Source organism: Myotis davidii, unplaced genomic scaffold (genome assembly GCF_000327345.1).
Source record: "Myotis davidii unplaced genomic scaffold, ASM32734v1 scaffold653, whole genome shotgun sequence".
Lineage (NCBI taxonomy): Eukaryota > Metazoa > Chordata > Mammalia > Chiroptera > Vespertilionidae > Myotis > Myotis davidii.
In genome coordinates this window covers 685,215-691,308 of record NW_006285129.1, presented here as the reverse complement: position 1 = coordinate 691,308, position 6,094 = coordinate 685,215, and the positions used below count along the sequence as shown (strand labels likewise).

Below are 6,094 nucleotides of genomic sequence, written 5' to 3'. Positions count from 1 at the left end.
CACGAAGCAGTTGCTGGTTAGCACCATCTAATCTTTGTCCTGTGTGATAGTTACAATGTTGCCAGACCTACAATTTTCCAAGTAAACTTAAAAATCTGTATTTTTATATGAAAATTTCTGAGTTCTGAATGTTGAAAACTAATTTACTAATTTTGTAAATTTTGCAATACTTTCTTTTCTTTTAAAAAATATTTTTATTGATTTCAGAGAGGAAGGGAGAAGGAAAGATAGAAACATGAATGATGAGTGAGAATCATCGCTTGGCTGCCTCCTGCAAGCCCTCTCTGGGGATCAAGCCTGAAACCCGGGTATGTGCCCAGATCGGGAATTGAACCGTGACCTCCTGGTTCATGGGATGACACTCAAGGTACAATCCCAAGTGATACCCACTGAACCACGCAGGCCCTGCAATACTCTTTAAATCAGCAATTCAACTTCTAGGAATTAAACTACATACCTTTGAAATTGTATGCTTTGAATATATATACCTTTGAAATGACATAAATGCTAAATTATCTTCTGCAACATTTTTTTAAAACAGCAGAATATTCAGAAACAATGTAAATTTTTATCAGCAGGGGTTGGTTAAAGAAATTATGGCACACCAAACAATAGAATACTCTTCAGATGTATTTTTTGTAATTTTATTTATTGATTTTGGGAGAGAGAGATACTGATTTGTTGTTCCACTTATTTATGCATTCATTGGTTAATTCTTGTATGAGCCCTGACCAGGATTGGAACCCACAACCTTGGTGTAGCAGGATGGTGCTCTAACCAACTGAGCTACCCGACCAGGGCCTTTCAGCTGTGTTTCTTTTTTTAAAAAAGCCCAAGAAAGTTTGCCCTGGCCAGGTGGCTCAGTTAGTTGGAGCTTCGTCCCATACACCAAAAGGTTGTGGGTTCGATCCTCAGTCATGGTGTTTTTCAGGAGGCAACCAACTGATCCACGTTTCTCTCTCGCTCCCTTCCTCTCTCTCTCTTAAAATCAATAAACATATCATCAGCTGAGGATTTTTAAAAAAGCTAAAGAAGCTCTTTGTGCATTGATATGGCGTGATGTTCAAGACATTGAATAAGAAAAGTAGGTGCAGAACATTTATATAACACCCTATTGTTTGTATAAATTATGGCAGAAATATTTTTTTCTTACATATACATAAAATATCACTGGAAGGAGACAAGAAATTAACACTGGCTCTCACTGAAGAGGGCAAATGGAGGGTGGGGGCAAGAGTTGGAGGGAGGGTTTCCATTGCACACCATTTTATACTTTTTGAGTTCTGAAACATGAAATCATGTATCGTATTCACACATATTACATCAAAAAGAAAAAGTCTGGAAAGACACACACATATTCAAAAACAAATGATTGTAACAGCAATTACCTCTGGAAGGAAGGATTGGGAAACAAGGCAGTGTCTAGGAATTTTTTGCATATTTGTCATCATCAGCATCATGTGTTGTATATTAGTTTCCTGTGATGACCATAACTTATTCCTACAAACTAGGTAGCTTTAAGAAACAGAAATTTATTCTCTCAAGGTGTTGGCAGGGTTGTCCTCCTTCCAAAGGGCTCTGGGGAGAATCCTTCCTTGCCTCTTCCAGTCTTGGTGGCTCCAGGCACGGGTTCTTCAGCTGTGGTTGAATGACTCCAATCTCTGTCTCCATCTTCACGTGGCCTTTTCCTCTGTCTTCCTGTGTCTTCTTCTCTTCTGTCTTTTATAAAGACACTTGCAATTGGATTTAGGGCTCACCTGGATAATCCAGGATGAGTTTATCTTGAGATCCTTAATTATATCTGCAAAGACCCTTTCTCCAAATAAGGTCACATTCATAGGTTTCAGGGGTGAGGACATGGACATCTTTTTGAGGGTCTCTTTTCAACCCACCAGATGTTATTTTATAGGTGAGAATTTGAGCTGAGAGAGATTAAGGAATTCAACCAAGGCAAATTAGTGCACTTCCACCATAGAGCTTTGCCCACTTGGTAAAGGCCACAGATTTTATAAAACCTCACACACTAAAAAGGTCCTGTCCAGGGGTGGGCAAACTTTTTGAGAGGGCCATAGTTTGCCCACAGCTGTGTTAGACTCTTATCATAGGTTCCTGCTGGCCTTACATTTGTATAATAAAGGGACTTCCTAGGACCACCTCTAGGAGGGCTTCTAGTTTTAGGTGCACCTTATCAAGCATCATGATATTATATTACATCATAAAATTATGGCCAACTATTTTATCATAAGGACATTAGATACTGGAGAATTGAAACCCATGACCTTATTATTTATTTACTATATCCCCTATGCTGTATTTCACATCCTATGACTGCTTTCTAACTACAAATTGGTACTTCTTAAGCCCTTCACTTTTTCACCCAGGCCACCAATCCCACCTCACCTCTGGTAACTGTCTTTTTGTTTCTGCATTTAAAAATCTGTTTGTTTTGTTTCTTCATTAATTTTGTTCTTTGGATTCCACATGTAAGTGAAATCAGAGGGTATTTGTCTTTTATTTCACTTAGCATAATGCCCTCTAGGTCCATCCATGATGCTGCAACTGATAAGATTTCATTCTTTTTTTATGACTTAGTAATATTCCATTGTAAATATGTACCACCACTTTTTTACCCACTTGCCTATTGATGGATAACTGGGATTGCTTCCATATTTTGGCTATTATTAATAATGCTGCAATGAACATAGGGGTGCATATCTCTTTTTAAATTAGTGTTGTGGGTTTCTTCAGATAAATACCTAGAAGTGGAGTTGCTGGGTTATAAGATAGTTCCATTTTTTAATTTTTTGAGGACCCTCCTTACTATTTTCCATAGTGGCTGCACCAATTTGCAATCCCACAAACAATGCACATCTTCACCAATACTTGTTTGTTGGTTTTTTGGTGATATTTATTCTGACAGGTGTGAGGTGATAGCTCATGGTTTTATTTTTTTAAATATATTTTTATTGATTTCAGAGAGGAAGGGAGAGGGAGAGAGAGATAGAAATATCAATAATGAGAGAGAATCATTGATTGGCTGCCTCCTGCATGCCCCACACTGGGGATGGAGCCCACAACCTCGGTATGTGCCCTGACTGGAATCGAACTGTGATCTCCTGGTTCATAGATCGAAGCTCAACCACTGAGCCACACCTGCTGGGCGATATCTCATGGTTTTAATTTGCATTTCCCTGTTGGTTAATGACCTTGAGCATCTTTTAATATGTCTATTGGCCAACTGTATGTCCTCTTCAGATAGGTGTATATTCAGGTCCTCTGCCCATTTTTAACTGGATATTTTTTGGGTGTTGATTTCTTTGTAAAATTTGTTTTGTGTTGTTTTTTTTTTAATATATTTTATTGATTTTTCACAGAGAGGAAGGGAGAGAGGTAGAGAGTTAGAAACATCGATGAGAGAGAAACATCGATCAGCTGCCTCCTGCGCATCTCCTACTGGGGATGTGCCCGCAACCCAGGTACATGCCCTTGACCGGAATCTAACCTGGGGCCTTTCAGTCCGCAGGCCGACGCTCTATCCACTGAGCCAAACCGGTTTCGGCTAAAATTTGGATAATAATCCCTTATTGATCTATCATTGCCACCCATTGCCTTATTTTAATGAGTGAGTTCAACCTGTCTCTGTCCCACTTCTGTAACCATTTCCCTGAACAGGAACAATGCAAACTGGCTTGTGTTTCATCCTTTTTATTATTCCTAATTCACACTCCTGTGCCTATTGTGGAATGCAGGAGTGAGAGGATTGAGACACAGGGAGGCAAAATAATATAGAATCTGGATCACAATAGTCTGTATAAAAGATTTCAAATCTCCTGTGAGGGGGAATCTACCAGGCTTTTTCATAATTCAGCTCAGAGATGGTTCTCATGTGAACTGGCCTCATAGGGATTCTTCACCAACTTGACACATCGAACAATCATCACTATTAGGAAAAGAAACAGAAGAACAACAAAGGCAATGGCAAAGCCTTTGTCTACGTCAATAGTGCTGGACAGGCTTGAATCATCCATGGGAACACACCTGTCCCCGCTGTAGCTACCTCCTCAGGTATATCTTCAGACTTGTCATATTCCTAAACAAGAGAGTATAAAAAAAGTTTATTGGTTTGTACGTGTATGTATGTATTTTCTCAACAGCACTGGTTTGGCTCAGTGGATAGAGCCTGTGGACTGAAGGTTCCCGGGTTTGATTCTAGTCAAGGGCACATGTCTGGGTTGTGGGCTTGATCCCCAATAGGGGGCGTGCAGGAGGCAGCCAATCAATGATTCTCTCTTATCATTGATGTTTCTATCTCTCTCCTTTCCCTTCCTCTCTGAAATCAATGAAAATATGGTTTGTTTTTTAAAAAAAAAGAGAGAGAGAGAGAAATAGCAAAAAACAAAGTCAGCAAGATTTATTGAAGAAGTGCTTATGAAATGGATAAAGTTAGTATAGGTGACGTTCAAGATATGCACACAAGTAAAAGCATAAAATATCTGCAGAATTTCTCCAAAGCAAAACATGAGCAAATATGTATAACTCAGAAGTCAACGGGGGCTCCCTGCCCTGCAAGATCCAGGAAAAACTGTCTTAAACATCCCAATTCTGTGTTAAGTCCAAATTTTTCTCTAAAATTTTTTTTTTCCTTCAAATTCTAAGAGTACTTATTGTAAGTGATATGTTGTGGAGTCTAGAGATTGGCCGTATGACATTGTACCTATAGTCAATGATAATATATTGTACACTTAGAAATTCAAGAGAGTAGATCCCATGTGAAATGTTCTTAGCATGATAAAATACAGTTTATAAAAAAGAAAGGAAGAAAGAGGTTGGCCAAAGCAGCCTATGGCAACAGAGAAAAGGACAGAATTGACATTGAATTGATCACAGAGGATTTTTTTACTTGAGGCCCAGATATAGACCCCACAGATAGGGACCAGCCTGGTGTAGGATGAAATTACCTTAATAAAATGTGGCTGGACATGAACTTGGATTCAGCGTTGTAAATACTAGCCAGAGGGAGGGACATTGACTCTGTGGAATCTGAAGTTATATAACCCCAGTGAGGGAACTTCTGAAGGAACCATGAAAAACACATCGTGAGAGAAAGAGCCCTGAAAATCATTCAAGCCAAGAGAGAGAAAATGCCAAGAGATTTGCTTTGAAAAATGGCTTAATGGGTCATTTGTGCATTATTGTGTTCCACATTTCAGTGGCTTCTCACTCCCTACATCTGTTAATATCCTTTCGGACCTACTTCCAAAATCTCTCTCAAATCAATTTATTTTTCTTTCTTTACTTTAAAAATACATTTTTATTTATTTCATAGAGGAAGGAAGAAGGAGAAAGAAATAGAAACATCAATGAGGAGAGAGAATCATTGATTGGCTGCCTCCTGCATGTCCCACACTGGGGATTGAGCCCACAACCCAGCCATGTGCCCTGATCAGTAACTGAACCCTGACCTCCTGGTTCATAGGTCTACGCTCAACCGCTGGCTGGGCCAATTGCCATTTCTTTATGCCTTTGGTCAGCACTGTACTCTAGGCCATCAAATGCTCGACTTCTGCAAACACTCTCTGATTTCCTGAAAACACGTTTAATCTCTCCAAACCACAAAGCAGTCTTTATTTATTATTATTATTCAAATCCTCACCCAAGGAGTGAGGGTATATTTTTCATTGATTTTTAGAGAGAGTAGAAGGGAGGGGGGAGAGGGAGAGAGAAAGCGAAGGAAGAAAGAGGGCTGAGTCTTGGGGTACTGGCAGAGCTGTGGCTTGAATTTCCAGAGTTTGAGGTGGTGGGACTCATCATTCTGGCCAGGGTGCTTTTGGAAATAAGTGTTGTGGGGGCCACATGTTTGCACCAACCAAAACCTGGCGCCATTGGCACCAAAGAGTGAACATAACACAGCTGCGATATGCCATCTGCTCTGCTCTGGCTGCCTCGGTCGTGTCTAAAGGTCATCATATTGAGGAAGTTCCTGAACTTCCTTGGGTGGTTGAAGATAAAGTTGAAGGTTATGAGAAAACCAAGGAGGCTGTTTTGCTTCTTAAGAAACTGAAGACCTAGAATAATATATATATATATATATATA

General features: G+C 39.7%; 1 pseudogene; it reads left to right on the top strand.

Moving 5' to 3' along the window:
• The first annotated feature begins 5,742 nt into the window (after nucleotides 1–5,742).
• The window catches only part of LOC102767161, a 1,297-nt pseudogene continuing 945 nt past the window's right edge, over nucleotides 5,743–6,094 (top strand).